Raw genomic sequence first — 20,489 nt, forward strand, 5'->3', positions numbered from 1 at the left:
TGCCCAGGCCTCAAGCCCTAGCCCTGCTTCTGCTTCTGGCTTCCTGCTAACAGAACCCTGGGAGGCAGCAGCTGATGGCTCAAGTACTTGAGTCTCTGCCACCTGTGTGGGAGACCCACACTGAGTTCCTGGCTTTAGCTTGAACCAGCTCTGGTTGGTGCAGACATTTGAGGAATGAGCAGTAAATGGAAGGGCTCTCTCTGCCTTGCAAATAAACAAAAATAACTATACAGACCTTTTCTTAAGGTGTCTTGCTCACTTCTAAATGATTTCCCTTTTCACAATAAAATACCTAACTGTCCTCTTTAGTAACAGTGCATGTTTTGCTCTCCATGTCCACTCCTGAGCTCCCAGTACTGGCAGCTCACCCTAGCATGCTGACTGGTTCCAATGTTCAAGTACTCATCTCCCATTCTCTTTTGGTGGGTCTACCGGAAAGAAAGGAGTGTATCTACAGTAATAAATATCTTACTGTTGCTCTTGCTGTCCACCTGCATGCCTGAAGGATGACCAGCTGAATACACACTGAAGTTCTGGACGTAGTTTCCAAACTTCAGTCACTTTGCAGCAGAGGGACTCTGTTCTCGTCAATCACCTGAAAGCCTGCAGGAGTAGGGAGAAGCTGTGTTTGAAGAATTCACAAATACAGTGCATTGAAGCCAACCACTACCACCCCCACCACACCCCTACTTCAGGGTTCTGGCAAATCCCAAACCAGGAGTTTGGGACCAGCAGTGGTTCAGGAGGTGACCTCGACTCCTTACTCTGAACAGCTCCAAAGTGCCTGGTGCACCCAGCGGGAGCTCAGCGCCTCGACTTCCCGCCCTCCTGCCCTCCCCACCAGGAATTCGGCTCCCAGAGCCTCCAGGAAGCCTGCAACAGACATGCAGACTGGAATGTGTGTCCAGAGCTAACCCAAAATACAGGCCCAGCTCAAGTGTCACTTCCCCACAAAGTCACTGTCTTCTACTCCCTCCCGGAAGGGTGTAGGCCAGCACCCAGCACTCGCAGTTGCGGCATTTGGGGTTCACCCGTTCTCCCACGAGGGATGATGCCCCCGTGGGAACCCCACTCCACCTGCGGGCAGGGCTGGGGGAAGAAGGGCTGAGCCAGCCTCCACCCTAGGAAAGTCCAGAGCCCCAGCGCCCTTGCCGGTCATGGGTTCTCCCTAAGTGTGCTCTGAGCCAGGGCCACAGCCATCAGCAGCTCTCTTGCTTCCAGAATCTGCTGCAGGGCAGCTCAGGCTCAGCCCAGCAGGGGGCATCAGGCCAATCATTGCTGCCCTGGGGCAGGACCAGAGCTGCAAGACCCACCCCATGATAGGCTGGCTATAAAGGCGGTGGTCATTGGTGGGCAGCTAGTAGTTGTGGTGTGTGTGGGTGATGTGGGTGGTGTTAGGTTCTTGGCCGTCCCATTTTGTACCTTGTGGCTAGAATGCAGGTGGTGGCCCGAGAGTCAGGAGGGGCAGGAGAAGAAGAGAGAAACCTGGTGAGTGCAACTGCCCACCTCTCCCACCAGCCCTGCTGGCTGAGGCTTGCAGCATGTGCTGCAGTTGGGGAAGCAATGAAGGCTGAGTCTCAGCAGGAAAACCAAGTGTGTGGTGCTAATTTGCTCACTGACGCAGCATCTATGTGGTCTGCATGGGCAGACAGGGGGAAGCGTTTGGTAGGAGGGTGCTGGAGGCACATTGGGCCCTTGTGCAGCAGGGGGGTGGTAGCTCATTGCCTCTTTCATCTCTCCATTCATGCAAGTCATTCATAAATCCCACATAGAGGAACAAGTGAGCAGGGGTCAGGAGCAGTGCTCTAATGTTTAGGCATTTTACTTTGTGGAGGGGGTTGTATCCTTGTCAGCCTACATTCAAAAAAGATACTCTGTCCCAGGAAAACAAGAAGACTAGGAAAGTCAGCATACCCAAATTGTTTCTTTTAATTTTAAAGACTCTCTTGTGTCCAACTGTGGTCACTATGCTAAAAGGAATATTTCGAAGACTGTGAACATTTTGAATGTTGAGCAAGGAGTTGCTCTCCTATGACATGGGTGAATCTATTGTAAGAACAATATGCATGAGTACATTCTTATAGAATATTTCTGCAGTGGTTTTTGAGTTCTTACAGATTTGAGTTTTATAAAATGATGCCAAATCATTATATTTACTTGTTTACTCAAGAGACACAAATATTTTTCTTTAAAGTGAAGAAACAAATTGTAAATGTTGAGAAGCAATTAATTTTGGGATGTGGTAATTTGCAATAACCAGTAAGGATGGCTAATATATATATATATATATATATATGTACAAATTTAAAATGCAAACCAAGAAGTGAAAAATGTTTTTGTTACTTTAAAAATGAACGTTATAAATTCTCTCCTTAAACTATATTTCACAGGGTACGTGGCTCACAAGGCTAATCCTCCGCCTGCAGTGCTGGCACCCCAGGTTCTAGTCCCGGTTGCTCCTCTTCCAGTCCATCTCTCTGCTGTGGCCCAGGAGAGCAATGGAGGATGGCCCAAGTGCTTGGGCCCTGCACCCACATGGGAGATCAGGAGGCCATGGTGGCCATTTGGTGGGTGAACCAATGGAAGGAAGACCTTTCTCTCTGTCTCTCTCACTGTCTAACTCTGCCTGGCAATAAATAAATAAATAAATAAATAAATAAATTTTGCCTTGTACACTCTCAGTTCTTATTCTGAAGATGTTAAAGTGTATCACATTTTTATTGAGAAGCAAAGAAAAATGTTCCATTTTAGAATATTGAAAACATACAATTTAAATTTTGCTGAACAGCTTGTAATAGTTGAATTTGTATTTTTAGGCATAAATATGTGTTCTTCTTGATGTATCATGACAGATATATTATTTTCATGGTAGTGGAATGTATGAGGTAAATGATCCAACAGATTTGTTTTCATTAGATCAAACTTTCCATGGGGTACCTAAACTTAGAATGAGTTTGATATCACAACACTATTTACATTCTCTGTAAGAAAAATAAAGGACATTTGTCCCTAGATTTCAAATCACAGAATGAGATAGTCCAATTTATTTTTGGTTCTCAGTGAGGTATTGCTCTGTTTTATAACACCATGCTTTCATGAAAAATAGATTTTTATTCAAAAGTTCACATTTGTACCACATTTTTTTTTTCTGTAGGTCTAAAATTTTTCTAAAGGTCAATCTTTCTATAAAAAAGTTCATATGTGTTGCCTGATGTAATCAATTTCTTTTTTTCTAGATTTATTTTTATTTATTTGAAAGACAGAGTTATATAGAGAGGTAGAGACAGAGAGAAAAGTCTTCAATCTGCTGGTTCACTTCCCAATTGACTGCAAAAGCCGGAGCTGAGCTGATCTGAAGCCCGGAGCCAGGAGCTTTTCTCAGGTCTCCCACACAGGTGCAGGGGCCCAAGGACTTGAGCCATCCTCTGATGCTTTCCCAGGTGCATTAGCAAGGAGCCAGATCAGAAGTGGAGCAACTGGAACTCAAACCAGCACCCATATGGGATGCTGGCACCCTAGGTTGGGGTTTTAACATGCTGTGCCACAGCACTGGCCCCTGTAATCAATTTCTAAAGTGTATACACTGACAAGAAGAATTACACAAAGTACACTCATCTAACAAGGCATATCTTTGCTAAATTTACAGACAATGGCTTTACCTGCTACACGTAATGCTAGCCTCAAGTATTTGCTTTGGAGCAATACTCATCTGCAGTTTTCATAGGTTTTATCAGAAAGTATCATTTGATAGTAAATCCTTTTAGTGAATATATGAAATAGATCAAACATTGAATTTGTGAAAAAAAATGGCTGCCATTCAGATCATGCCAAGTCTAAGGCTTTGCCACTTCATGATTATATATCCTTGGGCAAACCAGTTACTTACCTCTTCATGCCTCAGTTGCATTTTCTTTAAAGTTAAAATAACAGGAGCTACCTCCATTTTTCTGGAAACATAAAATTCAGGAAACATCACCTGGTATAAAATAAATGTTAGCAATTATTATTATTATCTATTCACATTTTCCTAAATAAAGGTATTTAAATATCTGTGCCTTTATGCTTAATGTTGTAGTGTACACATTTAGATACAACTCAAAATTTATTTGAAATTATATACATTCAAGTTTCGTAAAACTTCATATTTTGCTTGACATGGTAACTCAAACTAGATTCAATTCCTTTTAATTTGATGAGTGAGCCATTTCTTATCTAATTCCCTGGATAATGTAACTTATTCACTCATTTGTGCTTTGCGATGATACCTGCCTCTTTGTCAAAACAGTAACTAAACTGCATCATTTTTGGTCAAAAATAAATCAATAGAGTAAATTGGTATTTAAAGAAAGGGACTATTCTTTGGCAGTAATCTTAAACTAGCACATTGATGCACTTTGGTAAATGCATTGGAGACTTGCTGATTGTGTATGTACATTTGTGAATGTATGTATGGTACATGGGTGTGTGTGTGTGTGTGTGTGTGTGCTCAATTTAAAGCTACAATAAAATTGTAGCATTATCCAAAGAAATAATTCTAGAAAATCATAGTTTGCAATGATTTTTGCTCTTTGGAGATTATGATGTTTAGATGATGCCTAAAGTTTCTGTGAATTTTTTTCAGAATTCTAGTAATATACAACACTGAAATTCATAAAGAAGGGAAAAATAGTTGGGTTCAAAGATATCATTAGACTACAGAACCAATCAGCCATAATTCAGGCCTCCAAATTAAACTACTTGTATGAGAAAATTTAAGTAGTTGTATTGAAGTCACATATTGTTTGCAAACAAATGTATCTTTTTAAAAATTATTTATCTATTTACTTATTTATTTGAAAGCCAGAGTTACACAGAGAGAGAAGAGGCAGAAAGGAGAGAGGGAGGTCTTCCATCTGCTGGTTCACTCCCCAATTGGCTGCAATGACTAGAGCTGCACCGACCCAAAGCCAGGAGCCAGGAGCATCTTCTGGGTCCCCCATGCGAGTTCTGGGGCTCATGGACTTGGACCATCTTCCAGTGCTTTCCCAGGCCTTAGCAGAGAGGTGGCTTAGAAATGGAGCAGCTGGGACTCAAACTGGCATCCATTTGGGATGCTAGCACTGCCAGGCTGCAGCTTTACCTGCTATGCCACAGTGCCAACCCCAAATGTATATTAACATTACTGTATTTGGTAAATACATAACATTAGTGTTGAAAGAATAAATAATTATAAACCTCAGTGAAGGCAATTTGTCATTAGGTAACAAAACCATGCAATGCATTCAATTGAATTCTAGTCCAGATATTTTTTCATAAAGAAATTTTAAACAAAATTATATTGATGCCAAAATATTCACAATAGAATGATTCCCTGAAGTACAAACATATGGTAATCATTTACATTGGATGATTGCTTGATAAAATACATCGATAAATTTCATGTAGTCTATCATTTAATAAATCCTTTAAATTAATTGAATTAGTTTGAGGATATGCTTTGAAGAGTGTCTATAAAAAGTGTAGGGCAATAATTTATACTGACAATCATAACTTCCCCCCCACCCATAACCCTCCTATTTCCTGCTCCCTCTCCCATCCCAGAAGATTACAAAATTGTATGAAGGACATTTGTACAGTAAACAAATATACTGATTTCTCATGTAATATTTGAATACTTGAAGCAGAAAGGCTAAGTACTTCTTTGCCAAAATAACATGTTTTCTCCAGTGTAAAACCCATTTGCCATCCCAATACACAAAGGGATTTGGGGCAAGAAGGAAAAAAGAAGTCCACACATGCAGAAATTTTAAGCAAAACAAAATAGAGAATGTATTTAGTTTCATGTAAATCACACAAGAATGAATAGTATTCCACCCATTTCAAACAAATATTTTAAGTTTAATGAATTAATGAATTTTCAGTTACATAGCAGAAAACTTCTACCCTCTCCCATAAAACTGAAAGAGAAACTTTTTAAAAGTAAAAACTGATGAAAGAATTCTGCAATACATGTTAATGTTAAGTAGCGCAGCAGAGTTTATTTAGAAATACAAACACACACACAGAAAATAAATACATTAAAATCTTAATGTCCAGTAATAGTTCAGGATCCAATATGTGTGCAAAAGATTCTGGATTTCCCAGTCACTTTGTATAGGAAATGATGTGCTTTGCTATGTAGCATGTACCTTTAGATTCCTGAACACCTCCACTTTGCTTCTTACCCTGAGTCCCAGCAAATACAGGAACACAGCTGTTGAGTCATTTATTTCCTGGATTTGGGAATATCAAAGAATTAATGAGTATACAAACTTGTACAGCAAAAACCAAGAATATCCAAGGGAGTTCAGGAAAATCAATTGAACAAGTCAAACTACTATGAATGTATACTGAATGCTCTGTTTTTAATATGTCTTACTTACCTAAAAAGACATGAGGGCTATTGCTCTCTCTCTTAATACAACTAAGGAGAAGATATCACCAATGCTCAAGAAAAATGAATACACAGCAGAGCTAATACAAAATCCCAAAAATCTAAAATAGAAAAACTGGATATGCACTCTTTACACATACAATGAAGTGGCAATGAATTAGAACAAATCTAAAATTAGAAAAACTTCTTTTTTTAAAGATTTATTTATTTATTTGAAAGTCAGAGTTACGCAGAGAGAGGCAGAGAAGAGAGAGGGGTCTTCCATCCACTGGTTCACTCCCCAGTTGGCTGCAATGGCCAGAGTTGTGCCAATCCAAAGCCAGGAGCAAGGAGCTTCTTCCAGGTCTCCCACATGGGTGCAGGGCCCAAGACTTGGGCCATCTTCTACTGCTTTCCCAGACTTTAGCAGAGAACGGGATGCATATGAGCTGCCAGCACTACAAGTGGTGGCTCTACCCACTATGCCACACCACTGGCCCCAAAAATTCTTGTCAAATTAAGAACATTTAACCTTTGTTTTGGAATGAATTATTAAAATATCTAAACTGGGTGAATACATAATTTCTTTCTTTAGAAATCAGAAGAGAAAAAGAACACTTCAAGGCTACTGTGACACCACACAGAAGGAATGGAGAATCATGACCTCAATTAGCCTAGGGACAGAATAAAAGGGAGGGAAATAGGAACAACAGAATTAAGATGAATAAGCTTTGACAGCTGAGAGAATCTGAATCTAAAGAAAAGGCATGCAGTTAACTGAACCAATAGAGATAAGTCTGAGAGGAAAAAACATTGTTAAGACATATTAATGGGGCCAGAGCTGTGGCTTAGTAAAGTGAAAAAAAATCTCAAATTTGTTTTTAAATTATATAATTAAAAAAGATAAAAAAAGATGTTCAATCTTAAGTCTCTACAGCATAAGATATACATGAATTTTCCCATGTTCTATTTGCATTAATTAACAAAGTTTCATGTGTATAATCACTAGAGTGGCTCCAATAAGTCTTTTTATAAAAATTATTTTTTAGTTTGACAGGCAGAGTGGACAGTGAGAGAGAGAGACAGAGAGAAAGGTCTTCCTTTTTCTGTTGGTTTACCCCCCAGTGGCCGCTGCGGCCAGTGTGCTGCAGCCGGCACACTGCGCTGATCCAAAAGCAGGAGCGGGGTGCTTCCTCCTGATCTCCCATGCAGGTGCAGGGCCCAAGCACTTGGGCCATCCTCCACTGCACTCCTGGGCCATAGCAGAGAGCTGGACTGGAAGAGGAGCAACTGGGACAGAATCTGGTGCTCCCACCAGGACTAGAACTCGGTGTGCCTACACCGCAGGTGGAGGATTAGCCTATTGAGCCATGGCACCTGTCTCCAATAAGTCTTAACCTGGGATGCAACTAAATTTAACAAGGATACTCAATAGGAATTTTAGAAGAATTCAAAAATATGTTATCTGAATAAAAATAAGTACTTTACTTGGTACATCTCATATTAACTATACTATTGTCTAAATTTCCAATTGTCAGGTGTACTAAAAAAATCCCAGAAGCAGCACAGTTGGTCCAACATGATGAAGAATAAAATAAAGATTTTCAGTTACAACTTGCCTAGAGAAAATGAGAATTCGCAGATCCCAGATTAAAATAGCCAAGAAGGCCCAATAAAAGAAAACTCAATGTCTTCATATACTAACATTTATTACCTCAGATTTATTTAACAAAAAGGTGATTATTCCAGCTATATCCCATTAGGTAGCCCAATTTTACCTGCTAAATCCATTAAAAGAAAAAAGCACCTCATGATATGTTACTAAAATCATATTGCTATATGAAATCCACCATGTCCCCTGTACCTTATATTTAATGTTAACAGATCTGATGAAAATCAATAGATAAATGATGTGTCTTAACCAAGTGTGCAAATGCATTTTGCTCCAAGTTTTTCCAAAAACCCCTCAGTCTTAAGTTTGCCTTCACCTTGAAAAGACACTTCTGAGGTTTACAAATCAGTCCAGCTTCTTTGGGCCTCCCTCCAATGAAAGGGGCTAAAATCCATCAAAATAAACTCTAGGCACTGTCCTTGTGCTCCCAGTGACTTTTTCACTCTAGGGGCTCACAAACCTTCTAAATTCTTTAGATCACCTGTGATGTCCATTAGTTCTCAAAGACTAAGATGCAAGTAATTTCCCCTCTTGGAACCTTGTTATTAACTGTGCTGTATGAGAAATGAAGTCTCCTACACACCTTGTGCTTACGATTCTCCAAACCATGTTGTCTGCTAGGACTTTGGCCATGAATATAGGACAGCAATACCTGAACATGATTACTGAGATCTCCTTAATAAAGGATAGACTGGGGCCAGCACTGTGGTGCAGTGGTGTAATCCTTTACCTGCAGTGCTGGCACCCCATATGAGTACCAGTTCTGGTCCCCATTTCTCCTTTTCCCATCCAGCTCTCTGCAATAGCCTGGGAAAGCAGTAGAAGCTGTTCCAAGTGCTTCTGTCCCTGCCAAAATGTGGGAGACCTGGAAGCTCCTAGCTCAGATTGGCCCAGCTGCAGACATTGCAGTCATTAGGGGAGTAAATGAGCATATGGAAGACCTTTCTGTGTCTCTTCTTCTCACTCTCTGTAAGTAAACCTGTCAACTACATAAATAAATTCTTTATATATATATTTACATTTATTTATATATTTATGTATATAAATATAATAATTATAAACAGATAATATTATATAATTTATTGTATTATATATTATATATATATTATTGAGATGACTTCAATAGCCAGAGTGTGTCCAGGTTGAAGCCAGGAGCTTCTCCTCCGATGTGTGTCCCAGCAACCCAGGTACTTGGAGCATCTTTCACTGCTTTTTCAATCCATTGGTAAGGAGCTGGATCAGAAATAATTATATATTTTATATAAATAATAAATTCATATATAATAATTATATAATTATATATTTATAATAATTATATGTAATTCTATATTATGTATAGAAATATATAATATAATATAATATAATATAATATAATATATAAATATATATATGATGAACCAAAATATGGTGTTCTCCATTTGGCAGAAGGGACAGGCTCCAATATCTACTGTCTATGTCAGTATGTCAGTATAATGCAGGAGGTAACCCCTCTACCAAATAAGAAAAGCTATTTCAGTTCAGCTGGACATCATTCTGCTGACTGTTGACCTTATTACTGTTAGTCTGGATGCTTTCATTGGTTGCAATCCAGAGACCCAATTTTCCCATAGATATAAACATCAGCAAACACGAAAATTTGGTAAGAAAAGCTTAAGCTCAGAGTTATGATTAATAACTATTTTAACAAAATTTCTCAGAACCCATCTAATCCAAACCTTGGACAATTGGGAGCTGTTGTACTTGGCCCACCCATAATCGAAATGGATTCTAAATCCTTCAACTGCAAGGAGAGTATCATAGACATTAATGCTCCAAACGGATCCAGTTCCCTGCTAATGTGTCTGGAAAAGCAGCACAGGGTGACTCAAATATTGGGGCTCCTGCACACTTGTGAGAGACCTGAAAGAAGCCCCCGGCTCCTGGTATCAGTCTGGCCTAGCCACACTCATTGCAGCCATTTGAGGAGTGAACAAACCAGGAGGAAGATCCATCTCTCCCACTCTCTCTTTCTAGTGCTGCCTTTCAAATTCATAAAAGGATCTTTAAGAAAATAGATCACTTCAATAAATTTGCCATTGCTCAGTCATGATGACTTTTACTACCTTAAGTTCTTTTTCAAAAGATTTATTTATTGGAAAGGCAGAAAGAGGAGCTGGTGGTTGTGGTGCAGTGGACAAAGCTGCTGTCTGTTACATTGGCATCCTGTATGTGCACCAGTTCAAGTACCAGCTATTCCATTTCTGATCCAGCTCCTTACCAATGGACTGAAAAAGCAGGGAAAGATGGCCCAAATGCCTGGGATGCTGCCACGCACATTGGAGGAAAAGTTCCTGGCTTCAACCTGGCCACACTCTGGCTATTAAAGTCATCTCAAAAATGAATTAGGTGGTGGAAGATTTCTGTCTCTCCCTCTCTCTGTAACTCTTTCAAGTAAGTAATTAAATATTTTAATATGATAAAAAAGGCAGAGAGACACAGAGACAAAGAGAGAAGGAAAGAGAAGCAGAGAGATCTCCCATCTGCTGGTTCACTTTCTATATGGCTACAACTGTGCAAGACCAGGTTTCAAGTCCCCATTGAGGTTACAGTTCTCCAAATTAGATGACAAGAAGGAAAGAATTTGAGCTATTATCTATTGCTTCCTAGGGATATTAACATGAAATTGATTTGGAAGTGGAGTACCCAAAACTCAGATTAGCACTGCAATATAGGATGTGGGCATCTGTTGTGACTGTTAACAAATTGGAAAACCTAGAGGAAAAATCAACAGATTCCTGGACATACACAATATACCAAAATTAAGTCATGAAGACACATAGAAAAGCTAAACAAATCAAAAACCAAGACAGAGATTGGATGAGTAATAAAGACCCTCCCAACAAAGAACAGTCCAGGATCAGACAGGCTCACTATTGAATTCTACAGGATGTTTAAAGAACTAATCCCAATTCTTCTCAAACTATTCAAAAGAATTGAAAGAGAGACAATCCTCTCAAACTCCTTCGATTAATCCTGCATCACCTTAATTCTTCAACTAGAAAAAGATACAGTGGAGAGAGGGAACTATAGAAAAATATCCCTGATGGGGGCCAGTGCCGTGGCACACTGGGTTGATCCTCCACCCATGGAGCCGGCATCCCATATGGGTGCCAGTTCTGGTCCCGGTTGCTCCTCTTCCAGTCCAGCTTTATGCACTGGACTGGGAGGGCAGTAGAGGATGGCCCAAGTGCCTGGGTCCCTGCACCCACTTGGGTGACAAGGGAGATGCTCCTAACTCTGGCTTCCGATTGGACCAGCACCACCTGTTGTGCCATATGGAGAATAAACAAGCAGATAAAATACTTATGTCTCTCTGCCTCTGCCTCTGTCTCTCCCTCTCTGTAACTCCACCTTTCAAAAAAATAATTCTTTTGAAAATGTCAACAAACAATAAAGGCTGGTGGAGAGGGAGAGAAAAAGGTACCCTAACCCACTGTTGGTGGGAATGAAGCTAGTACAACCATTATGGAAGGCAGTATCAAAGTTCCTCAGAAATCTGAAAACAAACATACCATATGATCCTGTCATCTGACTCCTGAGAATTTATCCACATTAAATGAAATAGAATATGCATAGGCATGAGTTATCTGTACCCTTATGTTTATTACAGCTCAATTCACAATAGATAACATGGAATCAACCCAGATATCCATCAACTGGTGACTAGAAAAAAAATATGAGCTATATATACAGTGTAAAATACTATTCAGCCATACTTGAGAATGAAATCCCATCTTCTGTAACTAAATGGATGAACTGGAAACAAGTATGCTTCATGAAAAAAGCTAGCCCCCAAAAGACAAATACCATATGTTTTCTCTGACTGGTGGTAATTAATATATAGACAACGAAAAGCAGCATATGAGTTAAATGGACATTTTGAGATTTGAGTATTGTTCATAGCACTTTTCTGTACTCTTTGATAGAGTATACAACATATACTCATTGATATTTCTACTACTACTTGCTGAATTCTTTATTTTGTAGAGGGTTAAAGCTTGTGATTCTAAAATAAAATCAAAGCATGCAGCTGTCAAAATTAAAAGAAAATAAAATGAGAAGGAGCGAGTTGGAAATATGAGACCAAGGGAAGATAGGATAGGATGTTATCAGTTTGCTCTTCAAACTGTATATATAAATTACATGAAATTTGTTCACTTTATATGCCTTTAAAAATATAAACTTAACACTGGAAGAAAAAGACCTGAGATCAGTGTTTTCTGGATCACCACTAATAAAATTTAGTCTTCATTTATGTCTGACCATATTTAATTTCTTATTTATTTATTTTATAAGAAAATTAACATCACCCTTCCTAACAAGTCCATCCTGCTTCATCCATATCTATCAGTTCCCACGATGCTAATAATTTCTCATGAACTTAAATCCATATCATCTTAAAGAGATGCAATGTGGGGCAGGCGCTGTGGCATAGCAGATAAAGTTGCTGCCTGCAGTGCTGGCAAGCCATATGGGTGCCAGTTCAAGTTGTGGCTGCTCCACTTCTGAACCAGCTCTCTGCTATGGCCTGAGAAAGCAGTAGAAGGTGGCCCAAGTCCTTGGGGCCTTGCACACATGTGAGAGACCGGAAGAAGCTCCTAGCTTCGGATCAACACAGACCAGCCATTGCAGCCAACTGGGAGTAAACCAGCAGATGGAAGACCTCTCTGTCTGTCTGTCTCTCTTTCTCTACCTCTCCTCTATTTGTGCAACTCTTTCAAATAAATAAATGAATCTTTAAGAAAAAAGCCTGATTCATGTTATTATTTATGTGTTTTTGAGGCTTTGCAGATGTTGATTACATGTGCCATGAAAACCCATCAAAATACAAATCCTATAAGAGGCAACACACTGTGCCCTAAACTGGTAAAATCCAGTGCATGTGTTGAGAAAAACACACTAGCAATAAATTTCAAAAAGCTGTGAAATATCATAAGTGGCTGTCAAAAGCTAAAAATCTGACAATGACTCATTATCTCATTTATTTATACATAATGCTGAGAAAATCAGAAGTATTTGTTAAAACTGCTGAAATGCACTAGATTTATAATTATTAAATGCATCTTTCCTAGATGTAATGTAGTCCTGTGCTACCTTAGAGTATCAGAAATTTAAAATGTTGGACTGGTGCTGTGGTGGAGCAGGTTAACACCCTGGCCTGAAGCTCCAGCATCCCATATGGGGGCCGGTTCAATACTCAGCTGCTCCACTTCTGATCCTGCTCTCCACTATGACCTGGGAAAGTAGTAAAAGATGGCCCAAGCCCTTGGGCCCCTGTACCCATCTGGGAGACCTGGAACTGGCTCCTTGCTCCTGGCTTCAGATCAGCACAGCTCTAGCAGTTGCAATTAGGGAGTGAACATCAGATGGAAGACCTCTTTCTTTCTCTCTGGCTCTCCTCTCTGTCTGTAACTCGACTTGTAAATAAATAAATAAATAAATCTTTAAAACAATTAAGAAATTTAAAATGTGAAAGATTTTTAAAAAATGTATTTCTTTATTGTGAGGCAGAGTTACAGATATAGAGAGGAAGAGAAAGAGAGGTCTTCTATCGACTGGTTCACCCCTAAATGGCCAGAATGGCTGGAGCTGGGCTGATCTGAAGCCAGGTGCCAGAAGCCAGGAGTCATCAGCTTCCTCCAGGTCTCTCACATGGGTGCAGGGGCCCAAGCACTCAGGGCATATTCCACTGTTTTCCTAGGCCATTAGCAAAGAGCTGGATTGGAAGTGCAGGAGCAGGGACTCAAACTGGTGCCCATGTGGGATGCTGGTGCTGCAGGTGGATGCTTAATCTACTATGCCACAAAGTGGGCCCAGTGAAAGGTTTTAGGAAGACATCTTTCATATAGACTAGGCTGCAATATTGCAAGGTAAGGTTTAGCTTTTATTCCCACACATCAGTATTCATCTTTTAGCAACTATAAATACTGAATATCATACATATAGCCATAAATATAGGTAACTGCAGATTTTGTTGTCATTCTTTCTAATTCTCTTTTTAATGTCTGCTAATAGGCCATCTTATGGATTATTATATTGATGTTACCTGTACACAACCATCAGGCATTTCCACTGTTGAATGTGTTTATGTGTACAGGTAGTTTTGTTTGTGTGTACATGAATGCACATTTGATGGAGATAGCACTGACAGTAATACTGTGAGAACTCCTAATGCTGATTTCAAACTTTCTGTCCTCCACAGAGATGGCTGTCATTGAAGTAGACCACAGGGCCCCTTTGCTGTTGTGGACTGAAATGTGCCTCCCTAAAACTCAAACACTGAAGTGCTAACCACCAACATGACTCTACCTGAAGAAAGTACTTTTAAGCAGATCAAATGATAGATGTTTCTGTCACATCAGAGAAGGGCTTCTGGAAAAATCAAGCCTATTAGGACCTTGATCTGATATTTTCAACCTCTACAACTATGAGAAGTAAAATTCCATGATTTACATCATATTCTCTGTGGTATTTTCTTAGCAAATTAATATATCCTCATTTCTGCCAGCATTTTCTGCTGTCATCTAGAAGGTCCTCATGATAAGCAGAGAAATATAGAAACCAAATCTGTGATTTTAGATTACCAAGTATCTACTAACACAAAAAAGATATCCCAGAAACAACCTACTGGCATCCTCCAGAACGCAGAAAAAAACAGGAATGATTCAAGTTACAGGGCAGTAGAAAAAAGTGAATAATGAAAGATCACAGCAGAAGTAAATAAGGAAGGGTTTGGTTCTGTGGTGTAGTGGGTTAAAGCCTTGACCTGCTGTGCATGCATCCCATATGTTATTGCTAGAAGACCAGGTACTCCACTTCCAATCCAGCTCCCTACTAATGCACCTGGGAAATTGGTGAAAGATGGACCATGTTCTAGGGTGCTGGCACCCACATGAGAGACTTGGAAGAAGCATCTGGCCTTGCAAATAAATAAATAAATCTTAAAAAAATAGAAGCAGTGTTAGCACTGTAGGAAAACAGACACATAGTTCAATGGAAAAGAATAGGCAGCTGAAATTTACCGACTTTTCTACAGGCAACTCCTATTTAACAAAGGAAAGAAAACAAACAGGAAAAAGAAGAATCCCTTTCGCAAATGGTTTAAAGGAAAGTGATTATCCATATGTATAAGCCTGAAAATACACCCAACACCTCATACACTATGTAAAAGCAACTCAAGGTGAATTAAAAGTCTAAATATAAAACCAAAAACTAAGTAAACATATGAGAAACTGTAAAACATTAGCAGAGACAACAGTTTGCGTAAGATTACAAAAGCACAAGTAACAAAAATAAAATATAGAAATTTGAGCATATCAAATTAAGATACATCTTCACAACAAAGTAATCAACAGAGTGAAGATACAATGGACAGAATGGCAGGAAACATTGAAAACTCCGACTATGACTAAAGATTGATAGCCAGAACATACATATATAGAACTGGAAAAACTCCAAACAAGAAGCAAAATGTACACGTAAGAAATGGGCAATGATCAGAATAGAGGTTTCTTAGAAGAGGAAATCTCAATGGTCAAGACATAAATGAACATGCCCAATATCACTAGCCATTAGGGAAATGCAAATCAAAACCAATAGCAGACTCCATCTGTGGGAGAAGACAATGATTGGGTTTTCATTTGTGCAACAAGTGGGTTTAGAGGACCCTGTTCACCATAAGAGGGCAGAGTCTACATGGAAGTAAAGAATCCTTAATACTTTCCTAATGGGCTTGTTGAATTCTTGACTAGTGCCTATTACCTTTGCCACAAACTTTCCAGTCTCACTACTTTCCTTCTTCTTCCTCTTCTCTGTGGCTTTCAAAAACAGTGTACCTTCTATACACGGAGGATATTTTTGTTTTGTTTTATTCCTCCTGTTTCATGATGTTCCTCTAAGGAGTCACAACCCTCCAAGTATTCATTTATTTATGCAGTCTGCAGTTTTCATGGGCTACTACATGGCAAAGTACTAGGTTAAAGGAAAGGTATAGGTCAGGAACTGAGCAAAGTTCACAATGATGAAGCCATTGGGGAAATGAACCTGATGGAAGACCTCTCTCTCTCTCTCTCTCTCTCTCTCTGCCTCTCCTTCTCTCTCTGTGTAGCTCTGATTTTCAAATAAATAAATAAATCTTTAAAAACTAACTAAATAAATATACTAATAACCTGGTGGCAACACCTTTCTATCAGAACATGTGAAGCACTCAAACACAGTTTGTCCCAGAAAGTCAGCCATAGTTTTCAAATGCACATCTACTCCATTTGTGGACATCTCTGTGTGGGGTAAGGGGCACTTATTTCTTCCCCTCTTCTTTCTTACCACTCTCACAGTTATAACTTCTATCGATGCTTCCACAGACCAGTCTCTATCAAATTGTAGAGCTAATATCCTCTCATTTCAAAAATGTCATGGGTTTAAACATAGAACCCAAAATAAGACAAGTAACTGGCCTTCTTAATTTCACAGTGTGGCATGTTAGATTCTCAGTGGATCACTGGGTAACTGTAAAGTACTGGGCAGAGAAAAAGATGTTACTTATCTGTATTTATGATGCTGTAATTCTCCACTTTATGCAAACTCAGATTAAAAGAGCTCCAGTTAGTGGGCAGCACTGTTGCATAGTGGGTAAAGCTACTGCCTGCAGTGTCAGCATCCTATATGGGTGCCGGTTGGGATCCTGGCTGCTGCACTTCCCATCCAGCTCTCTGCTGTGGCCTGGGAAAACAGTAGAAGATGGCCCAAATCCCTCATCTCCTGCACCCACCTATGAGACCTGGACAAAGCTCCTGGCTTCTGGTTGTGGATCCAAACAGCTCCAGCCATCTATCTCTGTTTCTGAAACTCTGTAACTCTGCCTTTCAAATAAATAAATAATTATTTAAAAAAACAGCTTCATCCCAGAAGAAGCTCCTGGCTACTGGCTTCAGACTGGCACAGCTACACCTGTTGCTACCAATTGGGGAGTGAACCATCGGAGAGAAGACGTCTCTCTCTCTTTCTCTCTCTCTCCTCTCTCTGTGTAACTCTTTCAAATGAATAAATAAATCTTTAAAAAAGTAGTTCCAGTTATTGACAACACAGTAGACTTGCATTAATTTTAGTTCCCTTCTCACTTTGCAAAGGGATCAGTGGCAGTTAAAAACATTTGAGAGCCTTGCTAACAGGAGAAGAAATAGCTGAAGACAGAAAATGAAAAGCAGCCAAATACATCATCAAAGAAAGAGAAGTGGACCTCATCCAACACAAACCTTTAAAAGTGGATGCTCACAATTAATGAGTGAAACAGCTGCCCACTGAAATCTTATCTAGGGAGGGAAGATGTCCTAAGTTCTGTTTCTGTAAACTCCTGTCATAAATCTGTCCTAATAAATCTGTCCCCAGCATCTCTTTTACAAACATACTGGACCCACTGACCATTGGAAAAGTGGCCCTAAGTCATGTAGGCTGCCATTTAAACCCACCAATGCTGTAAAAGCTAAGAAATTTGAATTTGATGCTCAATTCTCAGGAAAACATTCCAGCTGTGCCTGGGGCCTTTAATAGAAACTCCTTGGATCCTCCACTGTCTCTGTGCCTGTTTGAAAGAAGGGAGTTTTCCCACCCCAGGTTTCTGTAACAGCTTCAAATTCCGCATTGGAAAAGTCTGATAATTAATACTTGAGAGGGATCAATGCGCAAAGCAGTTATTCACGCTTCACACTGCTCCCCACCAGGAAGATGAGGTGCAGGATGAGAGCAGTGGGGCAGATCCTTGTCAGATCCTTCTTCCCACCCCTCTGCTGCCACAGGCTCCCTGCTGAAGGCCATACAGCCCCACCCTGCAGGAACCAACAGCCCAGAAAACATCAAGAGACCAGGCCAGACTGCATTCTGAAACCACCCACAGTGGGAACCCGGCTTATTTAACTGTGGAGAGCAGGGGTCTTTCTGCCTTCTTTCCCTGTGTGTGCATGTTCCCAGAACGCTGCCCCCTCTCTCCTGTAACCACTAAATAAAGCACATTAGGGACAGTTTGGGTGAGGTTCTGCAGGAGAGAGTCCAGGCACTGGGAGCCTGGGAAGCGGAGGTGGGAGACAGAACAGACCGGGTCCCAGTCCTGACCTCAGGGGAAGCTGCCATGATCACTGGTGCCCTGGCACTCACCCTTCTCCCACACATGTCCCTGCCCCTTCCTGCATGCCAAACCTGTAGCAGAAAGTCCCTGGAATAGGTACCCATTCTTCCGGACACACAGTGAGTGAAGCGGGGAGTGCGGGGAAGAGAGTCCCTGGCACATGGGACCCACAGGAGGACAATGAAGAGGGAAGAAGCAGCAGGAGGCAGGCTCAGGGTGAGCACTTGGAAACTGCCTGGGATTGCACGTGCAGAGCAGGAGATGCATTAAATGCCAGAGTAGGAGCAGGACAGCCCTCAGGGCTGACCCTGATCAGGGAATGAACTCCCTCTGGTCCAACTCAGACCCCCAGGGACTGGCAGTGGCATGAGCATGCTCACAGGCATTTGGAAGGCAGAATATGTCAGAGCTCCTGGGAACTTTGGGAAATGGAGTCCAGGCCGCAGCAATCCTAGAGACACCAGCTGGCCCTCGCAAAGGCTGCAGTCAGGGGTGGGTGCCCACAACCAGAGGGCCTTTGCTTTTGTTAAGTCCCTCCTTCCTTTCCTTCTCACACCAAAATCTCAGGGATCAGTTGCTGTTCCTTTCCTGCATCAAATCTGAAAGAGTGACACTCACTCCTGCTAACTGACCCCAAATCCTGGCTCCCTCATAACCTCGGTCTCTTCCAGAAAAATCTTATTTACTACTTTGGCCCTAGAAATCATAAATGACTATGATAGAATGTAACTTTTAACAGAGGTGTAGAAGGCATGGTTTAATATCCAGTTTTGAGAATACAATTTTCATTTGTGTTTTATTGATGTTTATAGTTCTTTTAAGATTTATTGATTTATTTGGAAGTCAGAGTTACAGAGAAGGAGAGGCAGAGACAGAGAGAGAGAGAGAGGTTTTCCATTTGTTGGTTCAGTCCCCAATTGGCAGCAGCACCACGGCACCGACTCCTTATAGTTCTTTTCAAATCATTTTACACTGTCTTTTTATTCATCTAGTACAGAGACAGAAGAATGGACACAGAGCTAACATAGCTGAGTATTCAAGGAGACAGGTTAAGGGGTTAAATGCCTTATATCATAGCATTTATACCTTAGATTAATTCTAGGGACAGTATTATCTGGAGTTTACAAAGTAGAAACTGAATGGAAAGAGCTTAGAAAAGCATGGTGTTTTTTAATATCATTAAAAAGTCTAAGTTAAAGGCCAATCAAGGGGCCAGCACTGTGAAATAGCAGGTAAAGCTACCACCAGCTTTGACATTCCATATGGGTGGAGGTTGAGTCCTGGCTACTCTGCTTTCAATCCAACTCTCTGCTATGGCCAGGGAAAGTGGTGGAAGATGGCCCAAGTCCTTGGGCAGCTGCATCAGTGTGGGAGACCCAGAAGAAACTCCTGGCTGCTGGCATTGGAGCTGTACAGCTCCAGCAATTGTGACCAATTGGTGGGTGAACCAAAAGATGGAAGATGTTTCTCTCTCTCTCTCTCTCTCTCTCTCCCCTTCCTCTCTGTGTAATTGTGACTTTCAAATAAATAAATAACTGTTTTTTAGAATGTCAATCAATATATAATACCTGCTTAAAGATATTTCTTTTGTCTTGTGTCTCAGTTTTTAAAATCTGATTTATCAAATGGAAAAATGTGAGAGAGATGAAGAGTACCTACAAAAATAATTTACTGTAATTATTTACTGTAATAATTTACTGTAATGATGTACTGTAATTTACGGTAATAATGTACTGTAAAGAACCACATAGGATTATAACTTGTCTAGAAAACAAAGGAGATTCAAAGTTTTTATTTTTCATGGTTATTTGTTCTTATTTTTAATATCAAGATAGTATATAAATATTATGCACTCCTAGGTATTTGTGTGTTGTTTGATATGTTTTATTTTTAATCAGAAATTCAAAGAGATAACTGAGTAACATGGAGTTCTGTGTTTCTGATTACTTCTCTCAATTAGAGATCATGGGATTAGAGGTGGTGCTAGATTAAGAATGCTTCAATCTTTATCCACTGGCTTCACACCAGCATTTACTATGTTAAACAATATTCTTGGGGTAGATGGCTCTTTCTTGCCAGACTGTAGACTTCATGGGGTCTAGAAACATATTTGCTTTGACACTAAAACTCAGCATCTTGACAGTCAGTCTTTTAGTTGAATAAATACATGATACACAAAATAAATATTTCTGCCCCTCAAGAACTGCCTAAGAGAGAAGAAAATAGAAATCAATTTGATGACTCTCAGTATTAGGTGAATATATAATTTG

The sequence above is a fragment of the Oryctolagus cuniculus genome, chromosome 13 (genome assembly GCF_051225735.1).
Source record: "Oryctolagus cuniculus isolate XC-2025 breed Fujian yellow rabbit chromosome 13, ASM5122573v1, whole genome shotgun sequence".
NCBI classification, from domain to species: domain Eukaryota; kingdom Metazoa; phylum Chordata; class Mammalia; order Lagomorpha; family Leporidae; genus Oryctolagus; species Oryctolagus cuniculus.